Source organism: Pleurodeles waltl, chromosome 10 (assembly GCF_031143425.1).
Source record: "Pleurodeles waltl isolate 20211129_DDA chromosome 10, aPleWal1.hap1.20221129, whole genome shotgun sequence".
Lineage (NCBI taxonomy): Eukaryota > Metazoa > Chordata > Amphibia > Caudata > Salamandridae > Pleurodeles > Pleurodeles waltl.
The window spans coordinates 644,414,425-644,436,898 of NC_090449.1; positions in this window are offsets into that span (position 1 = coordinate 644,414,425).

Below are 22,474 nucleotides of genomic sequence, written 5' to 3' on the forward strand. Positions count from 1 at the left end.
GTTATTCCTGCAATTACTTCTGGGGTCATATTATAAGGCGGTATCCTCGGATACACTTCATTTGGCTTCACTGTGATTTTAACTGGCTCAGCTCTTCTTATGAGTCCATTATCTTTTCCTGAAAATCTCTGGCCATAACTGTATCCTGTAACTCGTCTGGTAAATCCTTAACTTGTCACGGCCTGCACATCTCTTACCACCTTAGGCTGAAGAACTTGGAGGAACACCCGGTTGTTTACTGGTTCTGGACAGGCCAAAACAGGGGCGACCCTTTCTATCAGCCACGGTGATGCTGACTTGAAAAGATGCCAAGGCAGACCGTACCCTCCAGAAGGAGTTCCAGAAGAAAAACCCCAAAAATGGGAAAAAAACTCTACCACAGGAACTCCTGAAAAAGAGGAAAAACCAATAAAAAAAGGAAAAATAGAATATAATCTTGCAGGAAGAAGCAGGAGCACGGAAAAAACGGAAAAGAGGAGCGAGGATCACCACCAAAATGGAAGTGTTTGCAACAGAAGGAAGAAAGGAACTGCAGTGCTTATATACCAGGAAACAGGAAATGACACAACAGTAAGAAAGTACGACACCATCTTGGATTGGGAAAGATCATATAGAAATGAATAAGAAAAAAGAGCAAGTAGAAAAGGAAAAGGAAAAAGGCATACTGGGAAGAAGAACACCAAGGAAGAAGACAATGTGGAGAACAAGAAGAAAGAAGAAATGAAGACAGATGAAAAAGAAAAAGGAAAAGAAGGAAAGAATAGGAAAGACCCAAGGAGGTGAGTAGAGGTAAAATCGTGGAGGCTTTCAGAGGCTTCGGCGTGACCCAGAGCATGAAGTTGCCTCCTGGGCCACACTTCAGCAAAACGAGCACAGAAAAACGCGCCGCGGTGGACCCGGCTTCCTGAAATGCGGACTGCAGGCCTGACCGCGGTCTAAAAGAGAGACTCCACTGTAGACCGTGGTGTCACATAACTGTCATCATTGGGAACAATGAAATGAGAGGGTTCATTTCTTCAATTTTACAGGGAATTTCATCATCACTATTTGTCTGAATTGCTATTCCCTTGTGGCTGCAGCTAATGGAGCAACATAGCTTACACAATAGATCAAGTCCTAACCAGCTCACTGGACATGAATCGCAAACCACGAATTGGTGCCGGTCCTCAAATGACCATATTTTGATTGGAATATGTTCTGTAATTGGGTTAGTTAACTGCTGATTTGCTACACCTCTCACCTGAATAATTTTTCCTGACAAAGGCACATTTGGCACTTCTGTGGTTCAGACAGTGGAACCTGTAGCTCCAGTGTCAACCAGGAATGAAACATCATGTCCTATCATGATGGAATTTCTAAAGGGGCTACGCTGATCTACCTCTAAGGATGCTGCTAACATTCCCTCCTCATCATCAGAACTGTCACTGTTACATGTTTCTGAAAACTCCTTATCAATCAAATCAATAAAGGGAAATTGTGTAACGAAACGATTCACATTTACATTTGCTCTCTGATTCATGTTTTGCTGAGGAACCATCACTGGCTGCTGTGTCACTGAGGCTTGTAGAATCTGCATTTGTAGAGGGGCTTGAATCTGTTGAGGAACCTGCATTTGCTGTGATCCTATGGGAGAAACCACATTTTATATTCAGGGTTTTTGGATTCTCTGAATTTGAACTTGGCCACGGTCAACAGTCTGAGCAACACCACCATTCTGCACAAAATTATTCACATTATTATACAGACACTCCCTCTTCCAGTGCCCTAAGTTGCTGTACGCATGACAAGGCTGCATTTTCTAAATGGACTGCACATCAATCACATTACCACTCTGATCCCTCCGAACGCTGTGTCCTCTACATCTAAACTGAGGCAAGTTGTAAACCTGCTGTTGCACACCTTTCATTCCACTAGTGTGCACCATCATCTGCAGACTCTGATATCCTGTATGCACAGATTTAATTTTCATCACCATCAATTTCTCTTTTAACTTTTTCTGCTTCAATTACATTTTTTCATTACTGTACCTTGCGTAATGCAGTACTTCATCAATTGGTGTATTCTGCCAACAAATCAAATGCTGCCGAATCATGTTGCTAATCTCAGGGTTCAACCTTTACACAACTCTAAACACAAAATGGCTCATGTCTTTCGGCTCAATGGTTTCCGAACCAATATGCTGTTTGGAAGCCTGCAACAATCTTTCATAATAGGCATTTATTTACTCCATCATTTTCTGTGCTGCCTGTCAGTCTTTGCCAATCAACATCTTTTGGGAGATCTTTGTTCTTCAGAAATTAAATCACTTTATAATACCCTTTCATCGCCTCTTCAGACGGCGCACACATAACCGGATCTCTCAGCGGTTCAGGAGTTGGCCAATCAACACTCTGCTTGCACTCAACCAACAAATCAACTGGAACCACATTGACAAATATTGTTTTCAAATCTTCCCGCAGGCATTTTGATAGTTTCACAAACCTTTCTGTTTGCTTATACTACTCTTTTGCTTCTCCTTCAATCTTGGGTCATCATTTGTGAATGACAATATGTCACTTCTGCTCCAAGTGGCATGTACATAAATACCACCTGGAATCTCCCTCCTTGGCAGCATTCTGATACTATCATTGGCTTGATTTGCTGTAGCCGGAGAACAATTCTGCTTTGCTTTCTTTTGATCTCTTTTCTTTGCCAATCTGTCTTCCCATTTATCTAATGTTCCCCATGTTTGAATGTTTGTAATTCATTCCTTAATGTGTATTCTCATGCCAGGTGATCTCATGTTTGCAATGTCTTGGGTACTGAACTCCAAGCTGTAACTCCTTCTTATGGGCTTTCACCTTTCTAAATCTACGTCATATTTTTCAACTAGTTGTACTAATTTGTCATAAGTCAGGCCTGCACGTAGTGTGACATCTTTGCACATGAAGCGCAATTCATCCTCATTGGATATATCCTATCATTCCAGCTCAACTGGTCCCTCAATTAACTGTCTCTCTAAGGTCTCTTCTGTTCTAACACTACTACTTGTTATAACCATTGCTCCTCTTTGACTCAGAGTGTCTAACCACTGAGCTGTGTGCAGGAAAAACCTTGCTAACTAATATTGCTTCACTGGGTCATACTTTGTGGGGTACTGCAATGTACACTTGTAATCTGATCTGGTGTGGGCATGAAAGGAAGTTGAGTTCCCTGCAAACATCTCACATCAACCTTCTATCCTGCTTGATTTAACATCTGGTTAGGATCTGCAGTTTGTGTAAGAGTCAAATTTGGAACATATGAAGCTATTCTCTCCATTTCCAAATTGTTTGCATATATTGATCTCTGCATATCAAATGGTGAAATCACTGCAGAAACAGGATTTGCTGTCTAGGTATTACTTCCAATGTTACCTCAAACATACAATGGAACAACTAGACCTATGGTCACAGGAACTATTAATGCATAAAGTCCTGTCAAGTTTGTCTGATTCTAAGGAATAGCCATTGCTGCACATTGACCAGTTAAGGCTGTACTGAAAGTCTGTCCTGATTGACTTAGGGTGACATTTTGTGTTGCGTGCACTGGGGTATACATGGGCATAGTCTGGTGCTGACAAAAATTTTGCACAGTTACTGTCACATTAGGGGTAGACACCTTTCGATTCACATGGGGGTATGGCATGTCCTGATTCCTGATTTGACCTGTAATGTGCAGTGCTGTACTAACAACTGGAACTGTAGGATAAATTGCCGGCACCTGGAGCTGTCAGCACATTTGGGGCTACATTCTGCACTGCTCCCTAAACTGAATGAAATGGTGGGGGGGGGTAATTCATTAAAGGTTGATTTATAAACTCATCTCCTGAGTCACTTTCATGTGTAACTGTCTTTTTACTCTTCTCAGCTCTCTGCTCTGCTATCCCGGTCTGCTTCTTTTTTGTTTTTGTACTCCCATGGCCTTTCTCTGTGATTGCTGGAAACATTCTCACCCCATCTAAGATCTCTGTTCCCCACATTTTCTAATCTGCCTCCCATCCAGCTTCTGCTAGTATTTTAGCTGCTTTCCTCATTCTGTTCTCAAATGCTGCAGTTTCTTTTTGTCTAGCAGCAAGTTCCCACATAACAAGGGCTTCAATTTGGGTAGGTCTTAGAGGAGGCTTTAATGCACCCACTGTTCTGCTCAAATTTCCTAAAATTCTCAAATTCCATAAGAAGAAATAACTAATAAACCTTCCTTCTCAGTGATCTTACACCACTGTTTAACCCAAATTCATGCTGAAACTCCTCTTGCCTCTGACACTACGTGAGCTTGTGTTCCTTCAGGTGCTACCTGTTCAAGCTCCCTAACCGGAATAAACATATTTCCTCTCAGCGCACTTCTTAAAGCCTTAAAAAAACTTCATTTAAACACCATTCAATTTAGAATATGAATTTCAATAAAACCAGGAATCAAGTTCAGTCCCACAATTCTTCTTGCAAGTTGCTCTCAACAAATAACAATGCAGTATTGCCCACCAATACAAACATGGGTTTCTCACGAATTGACCAATCCAAGCACAGTACAAATTATGTCACACTCACTTCACTCAGCAGCTGCAGTCGCTTTGAAATTGTCTCTCACACTATTACTCACACATAAACTAAAAGCGAAATATTGTGAACACTTCCGAAATCTGTCTACACATAAAAGGTAGGGCTCAAATGTTTTGAAAGCTATATAGCTTACACATCCGACTGTGGCTTTCACAATTACACAAATAGTGAAACTTGAGCAGTAATCCTCGCTCTGGTTGATACAGTTCCTCCCCAGGCCTTCAAGATTCACCTAATACCAACTAACAACTCACACTCACTCAAGGAAAACTACTGGCACTGTCAACAACGTCTCATGACCAGTACCCCACTGCAGACTATAAATTAACCAAGTGTCTTCTACACTTGTGTGCTGCCCTGGGGTCTTAGGCTTCGATGGACCCCGATGGAACCATCATCAACAACCATGGACAATTTTTGAGTATAAAGCACCATAGTCACTTCGACTACAATGACTCCGGAAACACATCACAATATCACACTTCACCGCAATCTGTAGCAAAAGGTAGTGCAAGCGCAAGTCCCTACTTATACTTACACTGCACTACACTTGTACACACAATGCTGGAATTTCATAAACCTCTCAACTAACCATAGAACAACTTACGAGGTGGACAATTTTTGGACTGAACAATAAAATATGCCGAATACGAAACACTACGATGGCTGGTCATCTCATGGGATGTAACCATCACTCTGGTACAAGAATTGTTAACGCGTTTTCTCATCCTTCAGAGAATCAAAATGCTTCACTGAGGTTAGTTGACCTATTGACCAAGTAAATTGTATGGTTTGCCATACAGAATAATTTCAAACTTACCCAACAATTTTAGACACCATGACAAATGTGGCCGCAGACGGAAAAGAAACTCCATACAGAAACATTTTCAAGGCTTTATTTTACATCCACAAAGCTAAAGTCACATAAACTGTTCGCAGAATCAAATTGTAAAGATAAATCAACACCACTGGTTGCCCAAAATGGCAAAACAAGTTTAATCTACTTAGCGTCAACACCATTAAGCTTTCAAGAATAATACATATCATTAAAGTTATAATCTGAGCAATAGAAACATATCTCAAATCAAACTCTGTTGACATTTCACAAATCAAATTAAACAGAGATCAAGAATCAGGGTTGGACATGAGTCATACCTATAGCTATTCACATTAGGACATGCATGTGTGGGAATGGGTTAACACATGCGGATATAAGACAAAAGGAGACAAAAATATTTTGGAAAGCAATCTATCTCGGGCTAAGAAAACTAACTAGAAAAATAAAATAGGTAGGTGTCAGCACACCAGCTTCTATTAGAAAAAGGGCATGTCAAGGAAAGTGGCATTACCATGGAGATATTCCTCTCCTAGGGTCAGCATTCAAAGTATCTTTGTCCGCAAAGCATGTAGATCATTAGCAAAGTCCATTAGAAGCACCATCAGGGAAAGTTCAGATCATGAGCTGCACACTCAGTTCTCAGAAATAGCAAGAAGGCAACTAACTGAAGCTTACAAGTCTATCCCTATAGCAAAGTACACTAATAACTCCGATCCAACAGTTTAGTGGTCCTTCATCATGCAAAAGGGGCACTATCCAATCAGAGTCTAAACACAAGTCAGAGTTGGAACATTTCAAAGTTTTCTCAGGTTTGATCTGAAGTCATCTCCTTGTTCTGTGTGAATCCAACAATCAATTAAACATTTCTATCAGTCGCAACAATATGAGTCCTTCCCAAGGTATACAAAGGCCTTGTCTTCTTCCCATGTGAAAGAACATGTCGATAGAAACAATTTATTTCACGTTTAGTCCACAGGCCTAAATGTTCTGGAACCAAGGTAATTTAGAAACAAACCTTGTAAGATTAAACAAAGGAACCCTTTACTATTTATAAGAACAACCTAATAATAAAAGTTCATGTTACAAAAAGAAGAATGATTCATCACTTTTAGATGGCTGCAAATATCAAGTATGCAGGCCTAGTGATGCTGAAACAAGAAACATGGATGCATTAATATCGTAGTTAATAAAACATACATAATATGTAAACTCATAGATTCATCATTAAGAATACATTATCAGAGAAAGTGAATCATTTCATTAATAATTGCAAACTTGTTAAGGCATTCCGTTAAATATGACAGAGAAGTGCATTTATTTTTCTGCACACGTCTATTCAAACTCATAAATCACACTTTAACATTTATAAAACCAAATTTGTTTCACTACTGTTAAGGTCTAAAATATACTTTGGCATTATTTAAACCTTGTAGGCACATTGTTAAACCTGGTAGGCACAATGGTGACAACCACTAATGAAAACATGAGCACTTTTAAAATACGTGTCAGTGCAGCTTTTGTCTACTTTAAGCTTTTCAACCTGAAACCTTCTGCTGATGTCTAGGTCATTCAAAGCATTACTAACATTTATACACTCCAACAGTGGTAGTCCTGGGAATGGTCAAAATGCTATGCCTCTCCTGGTGAGGTGTAACAAGGAGGAATATCTTTATTTATCCTTGTTTTCTCCTCTTTCTATGTGTGCTGCATTATGGCTTCCTGCGTTGCCCTAATAAATCTGGCCCTAGGTTTACAATAATATTTGGCTTACCTCAGCCCAATTGATGCATTTTTTAATATCACCAAACGGTGATGCTGTATCAAAAACTGCATTTTTCATTTTCGTGCCTCAAAATATCAGAAATTGGGTATTAGTCCAAAGTCGTTCTAACATAGCACTGTAAGACGGATCAAATGATATCGTCACCCTGTGGAGCAAGTGACTGTAAGATGGAAAGTAGCCCCTTTCAAGATATTAAAGGGAATTAGAACTGTCCCTGGACAGGAAGATTACAGATAATGCCCTTGTGTGGACTGAATATTCTCCTTTGAATTACCTCTTAATTAATATATTTGGGGTATGTGAGTGACTCACCTCTAAATGAAATGTTCCAATGAAGTTAAACAGTCTTCTAAAATATTTTGCAGGCAATGCCCTTTGAAATTACATTTATCACAATGTCTGTGTATACTTCTGCAATCTGCTTTACAGTTTCCGCTTTGACTTATCCAAGTGGCAAATGAAAGGCTGTGTAGAAGAGTCTCACAAATGACCACAGCCCATAGATCACAGCGACCAAGTATGTAAAATAAAATGTTGAATTAATATTTATTTGTACCTGTGTAGATTTACGTAAGCATTAAATACGCTACTGAGCTCAATGTAACAACATTGGCTAAAGCTATTCAGACTGTAATAAATGTTCCAAAACATAAAACTGATTGAGAGGTAGATGCATATGCACAGAGATGAGTTCCATGATGATCTTATACTATGAGAGGCAAACAAGTCAAGAAGGGCTAGAGGAAATATTTTACCTTTGATAAGTTACTTAAATAGGCGCATAAAGCTGAGGTAGATTCATTCAAATGTAGGCTTTCCTCGTTTTATTAGAATTCAATTTGTCTCTGCAGTGCAATTAACAGAGAAACAGTCTTCCCAGTAACACTCATGCATTGCATTGTTACATTATGAATTTAGATTATGAGTCTCATTGGAATGTACTCAATTTTCCAAAATGCCAGGGTGATATTATGCCCATTTGACATGTAGCATTAAGGCTCATATTTATGGCTTTTGACACAGGGCAGAGAAGGGTAAGGAAGGAATGTGCTGTAGCTATGCAATAGAGTGCATTCCTGTCCTTTCCACTGCGCTGGTGCCGTTTTGGATGTCTTGCACCAACGTAGGCACCCTTGCATCATGGTGGGAGGGTGTGTGCATTTTAGGCAGGATTGAATTTATGCAGGAAGGGGCACTTTCTTGCACAAAAACAATCCATGGAGGTTTTTTTCCTCTTTCAATGCGTGCTGCAGAATGAAGCATGCATCGAAAGAGGAAAAACAAGGAGAGATAAAGATATTTCTGCTCATTGTGCATCCCATGGGGAGGTGTAAAGTTTTGGCACATCTCCAGGTTCACGAACTCTTGTAAATCTGGGGCTGCATCAAAATATATGGGTGTTGCATGGGAACCTCCACCGCAATGCCCATGGAATACCTTCCTTACACAAAGTAAGGCAACACAGCAATTTGCGCAGCCTTGCCTTACTCCATAGATGTGAGGCCATTCAAAGCCACGCAAAGTTGCCTTATGTGGACCCATAGATATGAGTTCAAGGTTTGCGCCTCCATTGAATCACAAAAAGTGACATTCACATTAGCAAAGACTGTGAACTAAACCTTAGAGATTATTAGAGTCTGGTCATAGCGAAACGAATAGAGCGCTGGATTCAACTACCTGCTCTATGGCACGATGAATTTCACTTATTAATATGCCGATCTTTCCTAGTTTTCTACATTTTCCTTACCATTCTGAATCCCCTGGATAAACGTTTCATAGATTACGGGTCTACTTACCCGAGTGGTGTTGGTGGGGTTGGGGGGGGGGGGGGTAGAATGACAATGGGAAGGCTTTGACCCTTTGAGCTAGGATGTTTTCCAGTATTTAATTTTGTAAGCTATTTCTTAACTATTAGCTATTTCTAAACTGCAAATCCTACTTTGCCATTTACCAGACTGACACGCTTACTGATAGAGAAGGATCAAACTGAATAGCAGTTTTTAAGTGCTAGATTTACTACAAGGCTGTGCAAACCTAACAGTCTCATCAGGACAGTCTAATGTACTCAATGGTTATTTGGACAGAGGCCAAGAAGTATGACGAGCCTCTGATTTCCTCCTCTGAAATACCTATTGGCGATGTTCCAGTACTACCACCATCATCCACCATATTGGTAAAGCTTACACTTAATCATCTGGGCCAGCAAAAACAAGGACAGCTCTTTGCTGAAGTTCGTTCGCTACCCCTAGAGCAATTTTGAGACTGAAGTGTTGCTAATGCACTGAATGCATTTGCTTTTTGGAGGTTGCGTCAGGCAGTCATGGTGTACTGGTAATCTTTTACCTGCGCACCTAAGGAGTCTACCCCATTGATACAAATGTGTTCATCCCTGATATCAAGAAGATGGTTTTCACTTCTCGTGACCTGGGCGCCATGCTGCGCTACCTATTCCGCTCTTCGCTCCACACTCTGCTCCCTGCTCCACCTGTGTTTCCTGCCTGCCTGCTAGTTCCACCCCCTCCCGTTGATGAGGCGGCAGAGTCGTGGTGAGGCAGGTGTGACAGGAACTTGCTGAGTCAGTGTAGTGCAGCCGGGGTAGCAGCGCCAGGGGGAGCTGCTCCACTACTAGCCCTAGCAGTGGAGGCAGCGAAGCCGGGCCAGAGGTACTAAGCAGTTTGTGGGAACCTCCAGAAGCAAGCCTTAAGCAAGCCCCTAGAAGTAAGAAACATGAAGCACGAGGCATCAGCAAGAGGCACGAGCAGGAACAGGCAATGTTCAGCGAAGTGAGCAGGGGTATAATGGTCATCTGGTGGTGGCGGTGGGGTGAGCAGAAAGTTTAGGCTGCAGGCATCCTGTGCCATGTGGAAGCAGCTGGTATTAGGCCAATAAGGCTGTCCTGCTCTGCTCTTCCCTCGACTGCCCCTCCAGTTCCCCAAGCCCTCTAAGAGCCTTCTGTGTCCTGTGTTTTCTGCTTTTGTGCCCTTGATCGTGTGTCACTCTGATGCTTTGCCATAATAACTGCTAAAAATAATGTGTTAAAAACAAAAATATCTTCAACAGCTTATCATTCACAAGCTCCAGCATCAAGTTTCTCCTGTAAGTCGAATTTTCGGAATTGTGTTTATCAAGCACTCCTGAGTGCAAAACCAGGGATGTAAATACCATGCTCATGCCCCTCCCCCTTTAGACCAGCGGACAAGCCTTTGAGGGGAGCTGAGGGAGGTGCTACGACCTTCAAGGATTATGCAGTCGGGTAAGGCAAGAAGAGAGCCTTTAATCATCCAAAGGCACAAGAAGTGCAGACTGGAATGTATCCCTCTTGAAACCAGGGACCAATCCCTCTCAGTTCAGGGGAGTAGTCAGCAGCCTTCCACTACAAGTTACATTACATCTCTCGCCTCTCCGACTCCAGCATCAGGTGCCACGTCTGTTAATCAAAGTATGGCCTTCCCTATGCCTCCTTGCCTTGTTGCAAACCCGCCCCAAATAATTAGCAAGGTGACTGGCTCCCCTGTTCCTTGTGAGACAACTCTTTTGGTCTATGTTAAAAAAATCCCCACTGTCGAAATAGCAGAGGAACGAAGTGTTTTGCACATAGGATGCAAGAGTGCAACTTCCACAAACGGTATTATGGAGAACCTATCAAGTGGGCCTCAGACTTTGAAGTTTCAACCCATGGTACACTCCGACCCGCAGACACATTTTCCATTGGTACACCTTGATTCTGTTAGCGGTCAAGGTGCCAAGGGCTTGGCCACTGACCTGTCAGATACAAAGAATGAAGCCGCCTTCCCGGCCCTATCATGTTTTAACCAGTCATTGGGCAGGTCTGTGAGTAAAGCCTCGCCAATAGTATTATCAAGCACTATTCACCTGACCCCCTGGAAGCTATTTTCTCCCCCTGGGAGTTCTTCCAACGGAATGTGCAAGGCTATCAACGGTTCAATTCTCAGCAGGACATCAGTATAGATCATACCACAAGCCCACCATCTGCACAATGGTCCTGAGCCCCGACAGCCACCATCTTACCCTTGCTACCAATGAAATCGCGGAGCCTGGCTGACACAGGCAACTCTGTGTATGAATCTAATGGGAAGAAGACAAACGATCAATCACTCTTGGATTTATCTTTTTTCCACAAAGAATCTGTGGAAAGCTCAGGTACTCAGGCCAAGGGTACCATTAGCGTTGTAGTAGACTCCACTAGTCCTGTCTGGTCACAGTATTTACGAACATTAGAATCAACTGCATCGGTATTAAATTATCATCCTGATAAACTGGATGTGCAAGTCGCTTTATTGAACACATTAGACACATATGTGGCTGGGATTGACTGCAAACTAGACAATTCAAACAAGCAAGCAATTACCACTTTGGGTCAGTCTGCTGCTGGTACCTGATTATAGAAAGCTTGTCATTACTTCCATCATTTCTAAGTACAGTTCAGATAGAAATGAAGAGGTCCCCGGATGGCTTGGGTCATCCAGAACTACCAGCGAGTTTAGCCTCACAGCATGTAGTGGCACAGATAAAAGGTAAAACTCTGGAAAACTATTTCTTTCCCACTGGTAATGCGCCCTTTTATGTTAATTTATTACACATTAGGACTCGTTTTAGGCCAATGAATCTTGTGACCCAGTTGAGAGACACCGTAGGACGAGATAGCTGATCAATATGTCAATCAATATATCAATAATGTCATCAATATTTATCACAACAATACACTTCACTTTGGTTAAAGACATTAATCAAAATTAACGACGCAACCATGATCTTTCAGCCATGAAAAACCACACCTTTAATAGAATTTTATGAATTTTTATTCCCTTTTAGTTACAATCTACGAGCAAAAGGGTTAATCTCAATACCTAGAAGCATAATAGCATAGTCACGATGTGGCAACTGTGATAAGATTTCATTAACGCAAGAATCACAAACATAAGAACATAACACGGCGTAAACATAGATCAAGATTGCAGAATTCTGAACACACGTCAATTCAACATAGCATAATGTCAGTCGTTTGTCTATTTGCGTCAGTTGAACCCCTGTCCTAACCACTGATTAGCATTAGCATGTTGGGTTTCATGCAAAACAATTTAGAACACCAATTTGGAAAACATCTAACTATGGTCTCTAACAAAATGAGAAGTTGGTACCTAGAAAGGAGAAGCAAACAGACAAATTACAAATTGTATTATCATAATTACCCTCCAAAGGATTTGGTCAGCACTCAGGATCAGTCTTCGTCTTCAGGACATCAGTCAAAACGCCATCGGTCTAAACTCAACTAAAAGGGCATAAGGGACACTTCCCTCATAAGGAGGAGAAGTGTAAAAATGGGCAGTCTATGGGTGAGGATGGTTTTGATAAGTCTCAAAGTCACCAAACAGAGTGACAGAGTTTCTGGATGAAATCAATAGCATTCCCTACCTAATTGTAATGACCCTTCTGTGACATGGGTTTTCATCCCTTTTCGGTAGTACATTCCCCCAAAATTCTAGTGGACATTTACTATACCCCACTATCTTCAACCTATCCAATTTAACATTAGGTAATCCCAATTGTCACCCCACATTAATTCATCACATTTTGATTGGTCTCCATAATTGACGTCTTCGGAGGTGGCACGTCCGGTGTTACTTCACTCCTTGGCACGTCCTTTGGGTCAGCAGATCCATTGTCCATCGGTCTAAATGACCTTGTACATTACATTAATCTACACTTGTTTCAATATGCTCGTACTTTTTAAACCAAGGCACCGAGTATGCGCTTGGGAACGGTGTTAACATAGATACATTCATCTTCGAAGCTGAAGAAAAAGAACATTTGCAGGGTCATGGCCCTTTGCAAGTCAGCGCATTGGAAAAACAGAAAAATACATTTAATGTGAGAGCTGAGCAACTAAACTGCAGCTCACGCTAACTTAAGGCTTACGAGGAATTTCAATACAGTTTCATCAATACGAACGTTAATATAAGCTTAATTGAATCTAACATAAATATTTTATTCATCATTATTAGTTTGCGTATACATTGGTGGCCATTTACCTTGGTCACAATTCAGGTGCGTGTTTAAGCAATTTCGCTATTATTACAGTTTCTATGCAGTATCGTCACACATTAATATAGATATTCTGCTCTAATATGGGTTATATAAATCTACGCTCTCTCAGTCCCTCCTCTGATGACGCTCGTCATCACACAAAACCTCTCTCTTGACCTTTCACTTTAATTTTTCACTTTACGCATAATGCGCATTTCAACATCTTGTCCCTTGTGTGAGCTTTCCCAAATTTCATTGAACATTTTCTCTCTTTCACTTTCTTCATTTCTCCTGGTTCCTTTGGTCCAATTTCTTTTAATTTTATCATTGATTTTGCATGTTCCCCATAATCCTAATAAACAAGCCAGAACAATTAATAGACCCATTAGTATTTTAGAAAGTACCTCATTCCAAATGTTGGTAAACCAGCTCCCTACTCTGGCAATGCCCTTTCCAAATTTCTCCCAAACTCCGGGTTCCTTCAAATCCTTCAAATCTGCACTATCTCTAGTTAGGTTAGTAAGCATACCTCTAATCTTTTTACTATTGTCCGGAATGAATGAGCAGCAATGGTGCTCGTTGAGAATCTTGCAGACCCCTCCACTCTTTGCTAAAAGAATGTCTAAAGCAAGCCGATTTTGAAGAGTCATAGCTCTTTCTGCAGCAAGTTCAGTATCCATCAGGAGTATAGCCCCTGTAAAATTTGTCAGCATGCTATCCACAATAGTAGACAACTTTTGGATCTTCATGGAATTCAAGATAACCCCTACTGAAGGGATTATAGCTCCAAATATATCACCAATGACAGCAGCCACTGATTCTCGTTTTTGTCTAGTATGTTGTAATTCAGACGTTTTAGGTATTTGTTTCAAGTCATCAATTTAGTAAATCTTTGGGAAAACTATTCCCAAATAACATGTCCCATACCATCCCTTAGGGAGACGGTAATAAGCATTAAGTCCACAGATGTAATAGATCCCAGGGATCGCTGGATCCTGTCTATTCAGCATAAATGTCCACTTACTCTGAAACAAAAACACATGTCTGCATTCACTCATTCCCACAAACAAATTGTCCTGCTCAGATTTCGGCCTATATATACACAAAGCCTACCTACATGTAATGCATCTATAGCTAGTTTGCCTTGTGTTTTGATTGCGGTGTAAGCATAATCATTTGCATATGTGTGTTTCTCTAGCCCTTTTTCTAATCTTTCTTTCAAAGCTTTGCGTCTATCATCAATGTGATCTAAAAAGCTTTTCTGTACAGGCGATAGTAAGCAAGTCAGATTATTGCGATGTGCATAAGCAGTTCCAAATGTAAGCGTCGGCTCAAAGAATCCTCTAACTATTTTTATATCATGTTCCTTAGCTAGCTTATTCAGGAATTCAATCACAGGCACAAAAGAAAACACAACATCCAGATTTGAATAAAAGTATTGCACATGCTCTTGATTATAGAATCTGGTTAGTAGCAAACTACAGCTAATCCCGTAGGTTAGAGGAAGGCTATGATAGGTAACTCCATCTTGTACAGATGAAGGAATCTTGGTACACACTTAACAATCTTTCTCATCCATAGTCTCTACATACTCATTCAGCAAGCGATAGAAGACATTAGTAGAAAGTTCCCCCCTTGAATTTGTTCCCTCATGCAAGTGTCTTGCATCCAGCTCAAATTTCTCCCATGGTGTTAGTGTTGTTGTTTCAGGTTTTTGAAGTAGCGTTAATAGTCTTTTTCTCCAACCACGGCATTCCCACAATCACACCCACAATTATTATTACACACACAATACCTATTATAAGGCTTAACCAACCACACACCTTACTCCCCTTGTTACTACCTTTATTATAAGCCATGTCTGTATAGAATCAGATAGCAAAATAACAATCAACTAGAGGATGATTTAGAACTTTTTCTCTTGCTCTCTGCGTGTATTTACAGCGTTTTCACTCACACCAGGACCCCTTTTGTCAAATCAGGTTAGCAGCTTGTGGTAATCGGGTTTCTCAAAGTCAAATCCGGTTCTAATGCCACATTCGGTAATCTATAAGTCTCTTTCCTCAGTTTTCAATTTCGATTTTTAACCAAGTCTTTCCTTGGAATTAGTTTAGGTACCGTAGTATTGGCCTGGTACTTCCAGATCAAAACAGAATGCTAGGAATCCTTGTTGCCATTCAGATGTGGTAGCATACGCCCATTCAGGACCTGTATATCTTCTGTTTGCGAATCTCTTTCTCTTCAACCTGCGTTCACCTTGCAGCTCTCCTTCACTTAAATTTTCCACTCAGGATGTATCAGTTTCCTCTGTTATGGTTTCGTCTGGTATGCTTCTTATCCTTAAAAGTGGTTTCTCTGGCCAGTTATCACCCTTATGCGTCTTCTTCCGATATGTCCTTTCAGGACGCTGGACAGCACCCTCCTCTTGTGATATGGTGTTTTCACTTGATGGACCTGCAACTGGCTCAGGGGATGTCGGTACACTCTGATCTCTCTCTCTTATTTCCCCTTCTTCTCCTTCTTCTTCTTCCTGATCAGTAACGGGCTCTAGTTCTAACCCGTATCCATCTACTTCTGGGAGAACCTCTCTTTGACTTAGTTCTCCTGGCGCCTCTACTGAGGTAGGCACCCTGTCACCTCTCTCGAACTCATTCTCTGTTTGAGGGACGAGGCTGTTCTCAGTGGGCTCTCCTGCAGTCTCAGTTCCTTCTTGACTACTCTCTGACCCTGAGACTTCTCTTCCTGGAACTGTTGTGCCGGAAACTTCAAGTTCCTCGTCAGTTGGACACGTTACCTTCTTTGTGTGACTGGCATGTGTCCAATTTGGAACGCCTGCACATTTCACAGCAGTGGTTTTTGTCAAGATTACTTGGTATGGCCCTTTCCAACGTGGCTCCAAACACGACTTTCTCACGTGCTTCTTGACAATCACCCAGTCACCGGCTTGTAGAGTATGACCTGGATCCCCAATCGGTGGCAATGTGTTAGCCTCTACCTGGTGAGAAAAAGAGTGAATCAAATCAGCCAAACCTTTGCAGTAGTCCAACACCATATCATCTGTGATATTCACTAGAGCATTTGCAGGTACTGCTGGCAACCTCATAGCTCTGCCCATGAGGATCTCATGGGGGGATAGTCCTGTTTTCTTATCAGGGGTGTTCCTCATTGACATCAGCACTAAGGGCAACGCATCTGGCCATTTCATATTGGTAGCTGCGCACATCTTTGCCATTCATTTGCTCTACTAGTCCTGATGCTTCAGGGCGGTAGCTACAATACAGCTTTTGTTCGATGTCTAGTGCGGCACACAGGAGTTTAATTACCTCATTGTCGAAGTGTCTGCCCCTATCTGACTCTATAGAGACCGGAAACCCGAACCTTGGTATTAGTTCCCTAAGTAGCAGCTTTGCAAATGTGAGACTGTCATTTCTAAGTGTGGGGTAGGCTTCAATCCAGTGACTGAAAACACACACAATCACCAACACGTACTTCAGTCCTCCACAAACAGGCATTTCAATGAAGTCCATTTGCATTTTGCTGAACGGACCACCAGCTCTCCCAATGTGGCTCAAAGTTACCACAGTTCCTTTTCCAGCATTCATCTGTTGACAGATGATGCACCTGTGACAGGTAACCTCTGCGGCATGTCTGAATTTTGGGTTGAACCAATCGATTTTAAATGACCTTGCATCTCTCCCAAGGTCAGCCTGTCCGTGGTATAGCCTGGCAAACTGGGACAGAAGGCTATTTGGCAAGACTAATTTCCCCTCTTCTGAGACCCACAAATCATCAGCCCTCTGTACACATTGCATTCTTTGCCAGGAACATTTCTCCTCCTTGCTAGCATGATCTTGTAATGTTTTTAACTCATCTAGGGTATCGACCACCCTTAATGCAAGGTTCAGACATGTGTCATTTTCAGTTTGTGGTAACAATTCCCACTGTTCCTTGAACAATATACAGTTCAATGCGCAAAACCTTGCAACTTGATCTGCATAACCGTTTCCCATGGACACAAAGTCTTGTGACTTAACATGAGCATTGCATTTCACCACGGCAATTTCAAGAGGTAACTGAATTGCATGTAACAAATCCTTTATTTGTTCACCATTTTTCACAGGAGAACCAGAAGAGGTCATGAACAATCCCGAATCCATATCTGCTGTCAGTATAGATAGTGACTCTCAAATTCACAGCTGCGTGGCATGCCTTAGTAAGGGCAATCAATTCTGCCACTTGTGCGGAAAACACTTTCTCGAGCCAGGAAGCTTCAATGATACCAGCTATGGTACATACAGCGTAACCAGCCCTCAGTGTTCCGACAGAATCTCTCAAACAAGACCCATCAACAAACATGATACAATCATTTTCTTTCAGCTCTGTGTCTTGAATATCTGGTCGTGGCTTGGTACATAATTCCGTTACCTCAAGACAATCATGCTCAAATTCTTCCTCATTGTTAATTTCAGTATTCTCAGCAGGAAGTAAAGTTGCCGGGTTCAATACATTACATCGTTTCAGCGAAACATTTGGTGACCCCAGTATAATTGTCTCATATTTAGTAAGATGGGCATTTGTCATGTGCTGAGTTTTAGTTCGAGTCAACAAAATTTCAACTGAATGCGGAACCATTACAGTTAGGGGGTATCCCATGACTATGCCTTCGCACTGTGTAAGGCTCTGACCAACTGCTGCAACTGCGCGCAAACAACCTGGTAAGGCTGCTGCGACGGGGTCCAAGGTAGCTGAAAAATACGCTACAGGGTGATTTGCACCTCCATGGACCTGTGTCAAGACAGACAAAGAACAAGCATCACGTTCATGACAAAACAGTAGAAAAGGCTTTGTATAGTCAGGCATACCCAATGCTGGTGCCCTGCACATGCACTCTCTCAACTCCATGAAGGACTCAAGCTCTTCTTTCGATAAAGCTATGGTATATGGCTCATCCTTGATCTCTTTACCTGTCAGTTTTATCAAAGGTTTTGAGATAATCGAGAAGTTGGGTATCCACTGGCGAGAGTAGCCCACCATTCCCAGAAACATTCTGACGTCCCTTTTTGTCGTTGGGGGGTTCATTTGCAAAATGGCTGTTATTCTTTCCTTCGATATTCTTCGGGACCCTCTTTCAATTAGATGCCCTAGGTATTTCACCTCTTTCTGACAGTATTGCAGCTTCTTGGGTGACATCTTGTGTCTGTATTTTCCCAAATGATTCAGTAAGGCAATTGTATGGTATTTACAGTTATCCCTTGTTTTGGATGCAATCAGCAAGTTATCAATGTACTGCACTAGAGTCGAGTTAAAAGGCAGCACTAAGGATTCTAAGTCCTTTTTCAATATCTGGTTAAAGATAGACGGTGATTCGGAAAACCCTTGAGGAATTCTGCACCAACTGTACACCTTATCCAGGAATTTGAAGCTGAATAAAAATTGGCTGTCCTCATGAAGAGGTATCGAAAAGAAGGCTTGTGACAGGTCTATAACGGTGAACCACTCAGCATCACATGGGACCTGAAACATGATCACTGCTGGATTGGGCACTATGGGGCAGCATTTGCCCACAATCTCATTTATTTTCCTCAAATCTTGCACAATTCGAACTTTCCCGCAAGGCTTTTTCAGACCCATTATCAGTGAATTGCACGGGCTACTCAACACCTCTTTCAGAACTCCCTTTTTCAGGAAATCTGCAATTATTTGTGACACTTCAATGAGAACATCTTGTGCCATATGATATTGCGGCACCTGGGGAAATACTGCATTTGGCTTTACTTGTACTTTAACTGGTTCCACACCTTTTATTAGTCCCACTTCCTTTCCTGTCAGATCCCACACTTTCTCTGTCACTGTTCCCTGTAACTCGACAGGTAGGTCAATCATTGTAAGCATCGGAAACAAGGTAATCAACGGATAATCCTCATTTGCCGTCCCTGACTCTTCCTCTGAGAACTGACCTTCATCTCCTTCATCAGCACTATTTGTCTGCACTTCGATTCCATCATTGGAACAGGTAATCGAACATTTTGTCTTGCACAGTAAGTCCCTTCCCAGTAGGGATACTGGACTTGAATCACAGACTACGAACCTATGTAGCCCCTGGAAGTTGCCGATCTCAACCTGCACTGGATCTGTAATCGGGTTTGTCAGATACTGATTTGCTACTCCGACCACCCTTATAGTACGCCCCGAAAGTGGTAGTTTCGGAACCTCTGCACTTCTGACTGTAGAGCGTGTAGCAACCAGGAATGAAACCTTGTGACCCATTACCTTCCCTTCTACATAGGGTCCCCTCTGATCTACTTCTAGAGACGCTGCAAGCCTGCATTCTTCACTATCTGAGCTATCATCTGACCATTCTCCATTCATGCCATTTTCACCTCGTAATGGGAATTGCTGTACTGTATTATTTTGACTCATTACCTGACCCGTGACCAGTTGAGGAAGCATGACCTGTTGCTGTCCCATTGGAGCCATTGGTAATTGCATTTGCTGTCTAGGTACCATGGGAACCTGCTGTTGTACTTGCTGCATCTGCGCTGGCTGAAAACGCGGCATATGCATCTGCTACATGGGCTGTACCCCTTGCATCTGTACCATGTTATTTTGAAAATTCTGGTTTTGATGTCTCAGTTTTGGACCTCTCACATTTTGCAATGTACCGACATTAGTGCTTTGTTGAACAACACCATCCTGCACCACATTCGGGCACTCCCGTTTCCAGTGCCCCACGCCCCCGCACACGTGACATGGTGACATCTTTTTCGCCCCTTGTATGTCATTTTGAACCACAACAGTATTCAAGTCTGAACCGCGATTCACGAACCCTCGGTCTCGGCCTCTCGGTTGCGCCTGAAACACAATATTCATTTGCGGCTGCTGCTGTATTATCTGCTGGACTCCGTTTCCTTGTATTCCTGCCTGTGCAGCCCTTATCTGCATCACCATCACTTTCTCTTTCAGCTTTTTCTGCTTCAGCTCAATCTCATCACTAAAGTATTTCGTATACTGCAACACCTCATTGTTAGACCTGACAGCCTTAGGGTGGTCACCCCTAACTTTTTGCCTGCCTCCCTCCACTTTTTGGACACTGTTTTTGCTGGCTTTTAGACTCTGCGCACTATATCACTGCTAACCAGTGCTAAAGTGCATATGCTCTCCCCTTTACACATGGTAACCTTGGATCATACCTGATTGGACTATTTAATTTACTTATAAGTCCCTAGTAATGTGCACTATATGTGCTAGGGCCTGTAGAATAAATGCTACTAGTGGGCCTGCAGCACTGGTTGTGCCACCCACTTAAGTAGCCCCTTTACCTTGTCTCAGGCCTGCCATTGCAAGGCCTGTGGGTGCAGTTTCACTATCACCTCGACTTGGCATTTAAAAGTACTTGCCAAGCCTAAACCTCCCCTTTCTCCACATATAAGTCACCTCTAATGTGTGCCCTAGGTAACCCCTATAGCAGGGTGCTAAGTGGGTGAAAGGCAGGACACGTACCTGTGTAGTTTACATGCCCTGGTAGTGTAAAACTCCTAAATTCGTATTTGCACTACTGTGAGGCCTGCTCCCTTCATAGGCTAACATTGGGGCTGCCCTCATACAGTTTTGGAGTGGTAGCTGCTGATCTGAAAGGAGTAGGAAGGTCATATTTAGTATTGCCAGAATGGTAATATCAAATCCTGCTGACTGGTGAAGTTGGATTTAATATAACTATTCTAGAAATGCCACTTTTAGAAAGTGAGCATTTCTTTGCACTTAAATCTTTCTGTGCCTTACAATCCACGTCTGGCTGGGCTTAGTTCACAGCTCCTTGTGCATTCACTCAGACACACCCCAAACACAGGGTACTTAGCCTCACTTGCATACATCTGCATTTTGAATGGGTCTTCCTGGGCTGGGAGGGTGGAGGGCCTGCTCTCACACAAAGGACTGCCACACCCCCTACTGGGACCCTGGCAGACAGGATTGAACTGAAAGGGGACCTGGTGCACTTCTTAGCCACTCTTTGAAGTCTCCCCCACTTCAAAGGCACATTTGGGTATAAAACAGGGCCTCTGCCCTACCTCATCAGACACTTGCTGGAGAAGAAACCTGAACCAGAAACTACATCCTGCCAAGAAGAACTGCCTGGCTGCTCAAAGGACTCACCTGTCTGCTTTCTACAAAGGACTGCTGCCTTGCTGTTGGTCTGCTGCCTTGCTGAACTCTTGTCTGGCTGTGAAAGTGCTCTCCAAGGGCTTGGATAGAGCTTGCCTCCTGTTCCCTGAAGTCTCACGACCAAAAAGAATTCTCTTTTTCACTTGGACGCTCCGTGCGCGAAATTTTCGACGTACCGCTTGTTCCGCGGCGAGAAAAACGCCGCACACCGACGCTGATCGACGCGACACCTTCGGGACGACTGGAACTTCGACGCACGGCCTCGCAAGGACAACGCCGCCCGACCTCCAGAGGAGAAATCGTCGCGACGCCTGCTGTGAGAGCGAAACTTCGACGCGCAGCCCCGCAGAACGACGCGCAGCCGGAAAACAAGCAGGAAAATCCACGCACAAACCCGGGACATCTGGTAATCCCCGCGATCCACAGAAAGAGACTGTCCGCGCACCGGAAAACAATGCACGACTTCCCCGCGTGCAAAATAACGACGCAAGTCCGTGTGTGCTGGGGAGAAATCGACGCACACACCATTTTTCCACATATCTCTTCTTCTGTGGCCCTCTGAGGAGATTTTACACTCCAAACCAGGGACTTTGTGCTTGAAAGAGACTTTGTTTGCTTTTTAAAGACTTAAGACACTTTATATCACTTTTCAGTGATATCTCTACAAATTCACATTGCAACTTTATTTGTTTTGACCTACAATTATCCTGATAAATGTTATATATTTTTCTAAACACTGTGTGGTGTACTTTTGTGGTGCTATATGGTGGTATTGTATGATTTATTGCACAAATACTTTACACATTGCCTTCTAAGTTAAGCCTGGCTGCTCGTGCCAAGCTACCAGAGGGTAGGCACAGGCTAATTTTGGATTGTGTGTGACTTACCCTGACTAGAGTGAGGGTTCTTGCTTGGACAGAGGGTAACCTGACTGCCAACCAAAAACCCCATTTCTAACACTCATCAATTGGCTTCGCTTGCCAACAAATCAAGTGATTCTTAATCATCTGGCTAACTTCTGGTCTCAGCCCTTCAACGAATCTAAACACAAGATGGTTCATGTCCTTCGGC